We start from the raw sequence: 11032 nt of genomic DNA on the forward strand, positions 1-11032 counted from the left end.
CGGAAACACCTTTGCTAAGGTATGACATGCAGGGTTTTCTTTACCATGAGTTAACAGAATCATGCATCTAAATCCTAGTGGATCCGCGTTCTCATATATGGGAGCAGGTACGGTGACCAGAGTGGGTCTAGCAGCCGCACATGCTATACAGGTTCTCATGGCCGACTCACGTGCTGTCTGAGCCATTCACGTCAACCACAAATTGGACTCTGTAAATCCCAGAGCCCCTTGGATAACATCTTCCGGGGTTAAGGTGTTATAGTCTATCTGAACCACAGGAGTTTTCTCATTACCACCTTTGGCCATAACAGAAACAAGATTAATTCTAACAATTCTACCCTGATCTCGTGCGAGCCATCCTGGCAAATCTACTCCTAAATACATATAAAATCCAGAACTCATATTTCCACATCTAAGAGTAGGTGGCCTTATTGTAATATTAGGGTTGTGGTAGGGGTTGGTCTGTATTCTTCCAATGCTGAGTAATATTGGATTAATACCTCCAGTTGTCAATTTACCCTTCGCTTGTCCTCTAGCCAAGGTCACCAAATGCTGAAATGTTTCTGCATATGGATTATCTGACAGTATTCGTCCCTGTTTAGTGTCCCAAATAACAAAATCCCCGGCCAGCATGCCGATGTTCTCCATACCATCCACCGCACCTTTCTGATAGATACTCAGATACACATTATATTTAGTCCAGGCTAGCTCGCTACCGTCACATGTAAACACAGAACAGTGATCAAACTGAAACGTGGTGTCCAAGCCAAGTACACAATCTAGTTCAATACCTCCATGTCGTTTAATGCATGTGTCCGATATTTCAGTCATTTTCCAGACTAGATGACGACGGCTGCGGAAATTGGGACTGGAGGGGTGCTCACCACTCTGGAAAACATCACACACCAAGAACACAATTATTCCCACAAGTGTCATTATTAAACCTCCCCCACATTTCCATTTACTACTACCATCCCAACCATGCATCACCATTTTCATGCTTTATATCAGATCAATCCCACTTAACCCAGGAGCTTATAACCTTCACACACTGTGGGATTTACTCAAGAATGTTGATTCAAAGTCATGCATCCAGTACAGAAAACAACAATAGCATAACCGATGCTCCAAAGATTAATTGACAGAAAAGACTCCACATTCAATGATCACACAATCAAAATCAAGAATCACATATGTTCCAATTTCCAATCCTGAATTTATCTGTTGATTGGTTGAATATAATGTCTCCTTGTAGTGGATAAATCCTCTGGAAAACCAAAAGAAAAAGTCTCTGGAGTGGATAAATCCTTTTCAGCCCAGTGCGATCACACCGGGGAGCCTCCACGGGATTTATTATGCCCCTTTATAACACCTCTGTGTGACTTTGTAGGCTCCTCAACTGGTGCACACTGGCTCCAATGATACCAGATTCCTCCTTTTCCTCTCAGACGAACCGCATGAGATGTTCTTTCCAGGACTTGGAATGGGCCTGTCAACCTGGGTTCCTGGCTTGATGATGACTTTGAGCTACACCCAGTTGACTCCTGGTACCACAGGGGAGCCTCTTGTTTCCTCAGGTCCTCTGGAAAATTCTGCTGCTGGGGTCTGCAACTCATTAAAGAACGCGTTAGAAGATAATTGTGCCGATTCACCTGTTTGTCCTGGTATCCGCTGTGCTGGTCCCAGTCTGTAGTTCATGTGGGATGTAACCTGTAGACTGATTAACAGACATCCTGACAGATATTAAAGCAACTGGCAAAGCATCCACCCAATTTAATTTAGTCTATGCACAGATTTTAGCCAATTTTGTTTTCAATGTTTGGTTCATTCTTTCAACCTTGCCCTGTGACTGAGGATGATATACTGTACCGAAAACATGTTTCAGTCCCAACATTTGCTCCACCTGTTGTAGATCTTTGCTCCTGAAATGAGTTCCATTTTCAGATCTTATCTTTTCCGGGAAGTGTCTGGGTCCGTTGATTTGGGTACAGGTTTCGAAAGAGTGAAATAAACACAAGAAACACTGAGGGTCAGGCTGACGCCTCAGCTCCTGCTCACGCCACTGAGGGTCCGGCCGATGCCTCAGCTCCTCCTCACGTCACTGAGGGTCCTGCCGACGCCTCAGCTCCTGCTCACGTCTCTGAGGGTCCGGCTGATGCCTCAGCCTCTGCTCATGCCACTGAGGGTCTCGGCGACGCCTCAGCCTCTGCTCACGCCACTGAGGGTCTCTGCGACGCCTCTGCTTCTGCCTCTGAGGGTTCGCCAGGCTCTGCTTCTGCCTCTGAGGGTTCGCCAGGCTCCACGCCTCTGGGGTTCCACAGAGTTTCTGGGAGGTCCTCTACTCTGCTCAGTCGGCCTCCACGTCTTTGGTGCAGGTCAGGTCGCCCGCCTGAACTCTGTTCTTGTTTTTTTTGTTTTTTTAAATTCAGAGTGTTCAGTTCAGTTCTTCGGTGGGAGAGCAGCTACGACCACCAGTGAAAGAGAGGAAAGCTCGATCACATCCGCCTCTTCTGTGTGATGCCTTGGTCTTCACTCACAGGTGTAGACTGACCTGGAGCTAAGTGGTCTCACCAGGGGATTATTCTGCCCCTATGGGTGGGACCACTGATCTGTCGGTGCACCTAAGGTGTAGACTAACCTTTACGTGTAAATGAACGCTTTCTCACCCTAGGGGATTATTCTGCCCCTTGGATTGGGTGAGAAAGGTCTTCTGGTGTGCTGGTGTTGTCCCTCAGGTTCTGCTGGACCTCTGGCAGCGATCTCAGTGGTGCCTCTGCTGCTGCACACTGGCTCCAATGATACCACGTGTCTCCTTTGCCCTTGACCCTCACCGCATGTGAAGTTCTCTCTGTGACCTGGAATGGACCCGTCCACCTGACCACTTCCGTTTGATGACTTTCAGAAGGATCCAATCCGCGTCTGAGGTGGTGGCTTGAACCTCGGATGGTTGGGCGGCCACCTGTTTTGAGAATGCTGCAACCAAGCTGTGGAGAGATCTATAGTAATCACGGTGAGACATAGATTGTTCACATTCAGTCAAAAAAGGTAACCTGGTTTTTGGGCCTGGAAAAGGTCTTCCAGTCTGCAGTTCATGGGGCGTCAACCCATGTCTATGGCTCACTGAGCTTCTTACTGACATCAAAGCTAAAGGTAATGCTGTGACCCAATTCATTTTGGTCTGTGCACAGATTTTAGCCAATTTGGTTTTGATTGTCTGGTTCATCCTTTCCACCTTCCCTTGAGATTGGGGGTGGTACACTGTTCCAAAGGAATGTCTCAGTCCCAGGAACTTTTCAACCTCTCTAAGTTCTTCATTTCTGAAGTGTGTGCCGTTATCTGACCTGATTTTTGCAGGAAAACCGTGCATGGGGATGTAGTGATTAATCAGACACTTCACCACTGTTTTGCTGTCTTCCTTTTTTGCTGGCCAGGCCTCTGGCCAACCGGTGAACGCATCCACACACACCAAAAGATATCTGAACTCATTCACTCTCTCAGTCATGTCTGTGTAGTCTATGATGATTTCCTTACCTGCTACCGAGTCCACAGGGAACTTACTTGGTGCAGGCTTCAGAGTGGGTCTCACATTGAATTGTTGGCAGGTGCTACACGAGCTTATCCAATGACCTACCATCTGTTTCAGGTATGGATGCCACCAGTGCTCAAGACTCTTCATCATTTGTGCAGTTCCTGCATGTCCCGGTCCATGTGCTTCTTCCAGCGCTGTTGTGGTCAACCCTGGGGGTAGGATGGGACGACCGTCTGGACTTCTCCATAGTTCATCCTGGTCTTTTCTTCCCCATCTTGCCTTCCAGACATATTTATCTTCCGGTGAGGCCCCCTTTTGCAGTCTACTCACCTCCTCCAGAGTTGGTTCTGGTGTCCATTCAACTTCAGAGTTCATCAAGATGTGTATGGGCAGATGTCCAGCTTTGGTTTTGGCTGCTTGGTCTGCAGCTTGATTTCCTTGAGCCACCCTAGTGTAGCTGTTATCATGTCCTTTGCATTTTATGACCGCTACTTCTTGGGGAAGTTGTAGGGCCTCAGCTAATCTTCTCATTTCTTTATTACAATATTTTCTCACATGTAGTCACGTAAACACTTTTTCCGGCTTTCCCATATTTAGACAGTCATTGTTCCAGCACCTGCACTTGTATCTACTGATATAAGCAGGGAGTAAGTCAGTCTCTACTTTTTCACACACTCCTTCAGCTCTCAGTATTTTCTGCTTCATCATACTCAAGGCCAGGTTTGTGCAATAACACTTCTGCAGGCCACTATGTCTTATACTAACACAGGTTATACATTTCATTTCCCACAGTGGTTATGAACACAATAATAATGATGCACACACATAATATATCTCCACACTCTCAGTTGCTGATTCCTATAAGTGAATGAGAAGACATCCCTGTAGTGTTCAGCTAGTCAGCTGTCAGAACTATTAATTTATCTTAAATCGTGAGCCATTTTGCAGTTACCTATAACTTTCCTTTTTACAGGCAGAATGGGGATGTTCCAAGCAGACTGGCAGGGTTCTGACCTGCCTGCTTTTAACAGCCCCTCAATGGTGTCAGCAATTCCAGCCTCTGCAGCAGAAGAGTGTGGGTACTGGTTTCGCCAAATGGGGAAGACATGTGGTGGACAACTGGATAAACAGCCTCAGTCAGAGAGTGATCAGTTAATTCTCTGCCATGTTATCTGGATAGCTGATGATGTTCTAAAACGGCAGAGTCAATAACTTCAACACAGTAAATGTTAGTGGTGGCAGAGACAGAAAGGGCTGGGACAGCAGTAAGTTGCTAATCAGTGGCTGCAAGGGAACGTGTTACAACTCCTCCCATTTCTTTAGTCTGATAACTTGAGTGCAAGGGTTGAGATATGTGAGATACAGCTTCATCAGACATTTCATAAATGGTTTAGAGGAAATGGTCCATATTTTCTTTTCTAAAGTATTCCTCAAACTGTTCCTGAAACCGATCTGTTTGTTTTCTCATTTCTGTCATAAAACAAAGTCACCCGTGGTAGAGCAGGTATTGGGCCGCAAGGAGCCAGGGCCCGAATCCAGGGTTTCCAGATAAGGAAACTGGACCTCACCCCAGCAATAGAAGGGGTTTCAGGCTCAATGAATCCCTGATAAATGTCCACACAAGGCTCCTCTACAGACTGCAGTAAATACTGATGTGTTTCAGGGCATGGTTCCATCTGGAAAAGTCACAACCAAGCCATCCATGGAACATAGCATTGTTGCTCCCACTGCAATCAAAATGTCTCTGCCGAGTAGATTCACTGGTGTGTCAGGCGAAACAACCAATGAATGCAACAGTTTTTCGTTTTCCAACCATAGTGTGAAGAGGTGTAAACACAGCCACAGTCTGTTTCACCCCATCAGAGAAGACTTTTTATTGGATGGAGGAATGTTCAACGTGGAAAAAGTGGCTTCAGTGTTCACAAGAAATAGCAACGTGTCCCTTTAATTTCCCTGGAACAATGGGTTCTGCCTTTTTCCCATTGTCTGGACCTCTCTGTGGGGTGTGTCATCGTGGTATGATTGATGCATTGTGCGGTGACAGGAGCTTGTTGTGTCAGAGGAGGTTGATGCAAGGATGGAGGAGCTCCTTCTGGACATGCCCCATTATGCTGAGGGCAGTTGCATGATCCGTCTGCCCACATACTAGGCAGGAGGAGGAACCAGCTCCTCCCTGTCCACCCTTTCGTCTGACCCTCTTTCCAAACGACCCACCCCAGGCCCGGCCACGAGGACTATATGGGTGTGACTCCCACTGGATAGGTGGAGCCAGTTGATATACATTGGTAGGAGCTAGGTTTTACCACCCCCGAGCTGCTGAAGTGGGCGGAGATGTAACAGGAGCCATTATCCAATTTGTTCCTCTTAGCCTCTGCAATGATCATTTTCTTATCAGGCTTTTTACTATTCCTCTTCTATCTTACTGCAGTTAATTGGGCAGATTCAAGTTTTTTGTCTGATGCATCAGGCTGTTTCTTTTCATGTTCTATTTGTTCTTGTTTCTCCTCCACCTACCGTGACCAAACCTTCCTAAATCTGGGTTTCCTCGCATTGTTTTCCTTCAGGTATTCCATCCATCACAGTTTGTCTAAAATATTGAACTCCATCGAGTCACTGTCTGTTTGATACTAGTGTCTATCGCCTCATAAAGAAACATGAGTTCGCCCGTCTTTCGCCCAGGTGGCGATATTATATTATCTATAAAGAGAGACTATACAGATATAACCTACAACTGAAACATGTGAGAGAATCTTTCTCTGAGATCATGAGCAAAAAACTAACGATGCTCGTGCATTATTTGCCACGGTCGACAGGTTAACAAACCCTCATGTAACTGTAGCATCTGAACTCCACTCTACCAGGGCCTGCAATGAATTTGCTAAACTTCTTTACTGAAAAAACCCAAAAGATCAGAGAGGCAGTCAGCACATCCACATCAACTCCAGTACCAATGTTGTCTCCAACTAATGATTTTGACAAAATTTCCCAATTTCACCAAATTATCTACAAAATCTTAGAAGAAATCGTACAGCAACTAAGCTCTTCTTCCTGCTGTCTCGATGTTTTACCCACAGCTTTCCTTCAGAAAGCTTTGCCTGTAATAACATCTGATTTAACACAAATAATAAACACGTCCCTTTTGTCAGGTGTTTTCCTCCAGGCCCTAAAAACAGCAATTATTAAACCTCTATTGAAAAAGAGCAACTTGGACAAGCTGCTACTACAGAACTACAGGCCTATATCAGACCTCCCCTTCATCAGTAAGATTATTGAAAAATCTATGTTTCAGCAGTTAAACAACTTCCTAACAACGACCAACCGCTTCGATGTCTTCCAGTCAGGCTTCCTGCTCACCACAGTACAGAGCCTGCTCTTGTCAAGGTGTTCAATGACATCCGTATAAATGCAGACTGTGGAAGAACCACAGTGCTGGTATTATTGGACCTTAGTGCAGCATTTGACACTGTTGATCACTCCACTTTATTAGAGCACCTGGAAAACTGGGGCAGCCTTTCTGGTACAGCACTCAACTGGTTTAAATCCTACTTGAAGGACATGGACATTTTAGTGTCAGTAGGTAACTTTACATCAGACTTTAAAATACTTCTGTTAGTCTATAAATCACTGAATGGCTTAGCACCAAAATACATTACAGACTTGTTGTCAGTGTATCAACCACCCAAACCTCTCAGGTCTTCTGGCTCAAATCTACTCTGCAGAACCAGAACCAGAACCAAACATGGAGAAGCAGCTTTTAGTTCTTATGCTCCACTAATATGGAATAAACTGCCAGAAAACTGTAAAAGCACTGAAACCCTAAGTTGCTTCAAATCAAGATAAAAATCTTATTTGTTTAGAGTGGCCTTTGACGGAACCATCTAAACATTATTAGTTAAGTTCAACTTTCCTTTAATTTTCTTATCCATCATTCTAATCTCTTTATTTTTTTAATTACCTTAATGTCTCTGTAATGTACTTTCCATATTATGTTTTTAATTTTTTTTTTATTTTATTCAAGTGAAGCACTTTGAATTGTGTTGCTACTGAAATGTTGTATATAAATGAACTTGCCTTGCCTAGTTTCACAAAAAAAAACAAATCTTAAAAATGATGGAGGAAAATTATGTTTAACAACATGGTGGCACATTAAAGTAGGAAAAAACAAAAAGAGAATGTGTGAGAGAAAAAAGAAATGTAGAGCCCATAACCCCAGTTTTAAAGTCCTTAAACTGGCACCCTACCTCCTAGACAACTCAGGTCTTCTGGTTCAGGTCTTTTCTGTATCCCCAGAACCAGAACCAAAAATGGAGAAGAATGCACAAGTGGACTGAATGTACTTGACGTGAAATCTGCCTGTTTTGATTCTATTGAATTGACTTCGTGCCTTGAGACAACATTTTGACATTTAGTGCCATATAAACGGAAATAAAATTCCCAGAAGACTAAAAGTTCTGAAACTCTGAGTTCTTTAAATCAAGGTTAAAAACCTATTTGTTTAACCTCTTAAACCCCACTCCCCCGTAAACAGGGGAAGCTCCAGGTTCTTTTTTTTCCTATGTTTATTGCTCCACTTTGCCTTACTTAAACATAGACATGTGTGGTACCCTCTGAAACATCAGACTCTTGGCTAAAAGCTGATATAAACCATTTCTACAAACGCCAAACATAGTTAAAATGACAAGCTGTTGAATCAGAAAAATGCAGGAAGTAAACGCACTCTACAAAATGGATTCTCCAGACGTCTCGGCCTCTGCTACCTGATTGGTGGGATTTACGTGGAAGACGTGGAGATAACTTTATTCTAGTGGCTCTAAGGATGAAAAGGAGGGGTCATTTGTGCAATTCAGCCAATCTAAACTCAAGTTATTGCCGTGCGTAATGTAGGTTGTTTCTGTAAACACTGAGTACAGTGTACAGCAAGGCGCAGTCGCTACAGCTGTTACGCACCGGATTTTCCTATCTCTGGCTGTTTATGCACTGCGGTTATCATTTCACGTGTTCGAGTGTTTGTTTTTGAAACACAATGGCTTCCCGCACAAAGTTCTACAGTGTCGCTGAAGCTTTGGATGCAATTACATTGGACTGCGGTCCTGAAGTCTGTGCAGAGGATTCCTCATCTGAAGACCAAGAGCTTATTTATCCTGGCAAGATCAATGATGAGCTGGATTACGAAGTTCCGCCATTTGGAAGCTATGTAATTTTAGTTTTATTGCGAAATACGTTTAAAGATTGATTTTCTTTTTACACTAGTGCGTCGTGATGTCTCGTAATAAATGGATTTGTAAGCCACACAGTGGAAGATAGCACTGAAATGTTTGTATCTGTAATTAGCCCTGACACCCCCACCTGCCCGGTAAACAAGGGTGTTGTGAACACATACATTCATTCCTAGTTGTCAATAAATTGATTTTATTTTATTTTTACCTCTGCTGTTATGTATTTTATTGCAAAGATTGACTTTTTTTTACACTGGTGCTTCCTGTTCAATAAATGTGTCCCAGTATGATTCAACATAGCATTTTCTTGTTCTTTCTTGTTTCTTGTTCTTGTAAAAAGTAGTTTATTACATTTTTCAAGTAAACATACAAGAAATCTCCACTTTTGCAGATGGTGCCAAATTGTGCCAAAAGAAAAAACACCTATGTATGTCTTTACTAAAATCTTTGTAACTTTGCTTTAGTTTACCTCAGCTGCATGAAACTTTGCACAGGTAATGTCCACAAGTGGATTTAGGGTTTTCTAAAGTTTGTAGCCTTGTTCATGATATTTCTAAAAGGTATATATACTGTACAATGCAGGACAAATTCTGGCGAGCGAAAAAAATCTTCATTTTATTCTGTGTGCCATCCTCATTATCTCTGAAACAATAGCTGGTACTGTGATATTTACACTTCTGATTGAACCTCCAGAGTGTTACCTTTAATTTGACACCAAGCTTACTTAAATAGATTTTGTAATTGCTGAGAAAAACTCAATTACAATTGGCCATGTAATTTTGAGCACAATCTTCACAAAAACGCCTTGGGTTACGAGAGGTTAAAATCGCCTTTAACTGTTCTATTTAAACTGTTCACTGAAACATCATCAGTTTTCATCTGTAGACCAACTTTTTTTCCCTGCTTTTAATATGACACTGCAATGTACTTTATTATATCTTTTTGTTTCTCTTCCTTTGTTTCATTCATGTATATCTCTTTGAATTGCCTTATCATTGAAATTTGCCTTGAGAGATACAGAGAAAGGCAGACAAAGAAAAGAAAGATCAGACAGGTCAGACAGATGTCATGTCCTGCCTGTGCTGGAGCTTTGAGTTTGTGTTGGTTATTTCCCTCCTTGGCCAGTGTTTAGTGTACTTTTCTCAGCCAGGTGTGTTCAGTTCATTCAGGTTCATTAGATTCCTTCTGTTTTCTCCTTGTTTTTTGTTTCATATGTTTAGTTTATATTTCTTTAGAGATCTTGTTTTCTCTTGGTTTTCTTATAGTTTCTATGTTCTCTTTCTGGTCATCTCCTCATGTCTCACTTGTTTCCTTCTTTAATTAGGTTCAATTAGTCACTCCCTCTGTCTCCCTTGAGCCCTGGTCCACACCTGTTCAGTATCTCTTCTGATTAGCCTGTCCCTCAGTTCTTTGTTGTTGCTCCACTTTCCCTCAGTATATAAGCTCTCTGGAATGCATTATTTCCTACTGATACCTTCTGTTAACACCTCATTTTCTACCCTGTGTCTTTGCCCTGGTCCACTCCTGAGTTCTTCCATGCCTGTTGCCTGGATTTTTATGCACCTGCTTTCATCCGGTTTATGTTTTTCACCTGCCTGAGTTCCTAACCTGGTCTCTTGTAAGTTTTGTAGGTTTGTGTTCATCATCGTCATCATTACAACTTTATTCTGCATTTGGGTCCAACCTCAACACGCATCATGACAACAGATTTATCTTATACTGTGCAAAATGATGAGATTTGGATCAGGGGTGTCTATATTACCGATTGGCTGAATTTGTTATTTAAACATCCTGTTATTCATTTGTATTTTTCTTCTTTATTAAAATACCAAAATTTGCAAAACATATTTTGTCTGTTGTGATTACATAAATATTAAATCAGATGTTCAAACAGTTACTCAGTTGTGTAGCGTTTTATCAAATACTTTTTATGTTGAAGTACTGCTACTCTGTCATGAGTACAAGTTTGGGGTATTCTACCTACCTGTTGGATGGGTGCAAAAACTTGTTATCACTCATGTAAAAACCTTGGGTTGGAAGGCACCTGCACTATGCCTTCCTCCCTGTGTGTGTGAGATCATTGTTATCTCTGTGTGAACCAGCCTCCTTTCCGTCTCACACACATACACCCTGTCTGAACTGTCTGTTGAACTGTGTATATAAATAAAGAGATAGGGTGTCAAAACTTTGTAGTTTCACTGCAAAGTGGGCTACCCTTGTCACAAGTAACTCTGACTGTATCGTTCTTACCTCTGAGTTGACTAAATAATACCTAACATTTATTGGT

This window comes from Girardinichthys multiradiatus, chromosome 22 (assembly GCF_021462225.1).
Source record: "Girardinichthys multiradiatus isolate DD_20200921_A chromosome 22, DD_fGirMul_XY1, whole genome shotgun sequence".
NCBI lineage: Eukaryota > Metazoa > Chordata > Actinopteri > Cyprinodontiformes > Goodeidae > Girardinichthys > Girardinichthys multiradiatus.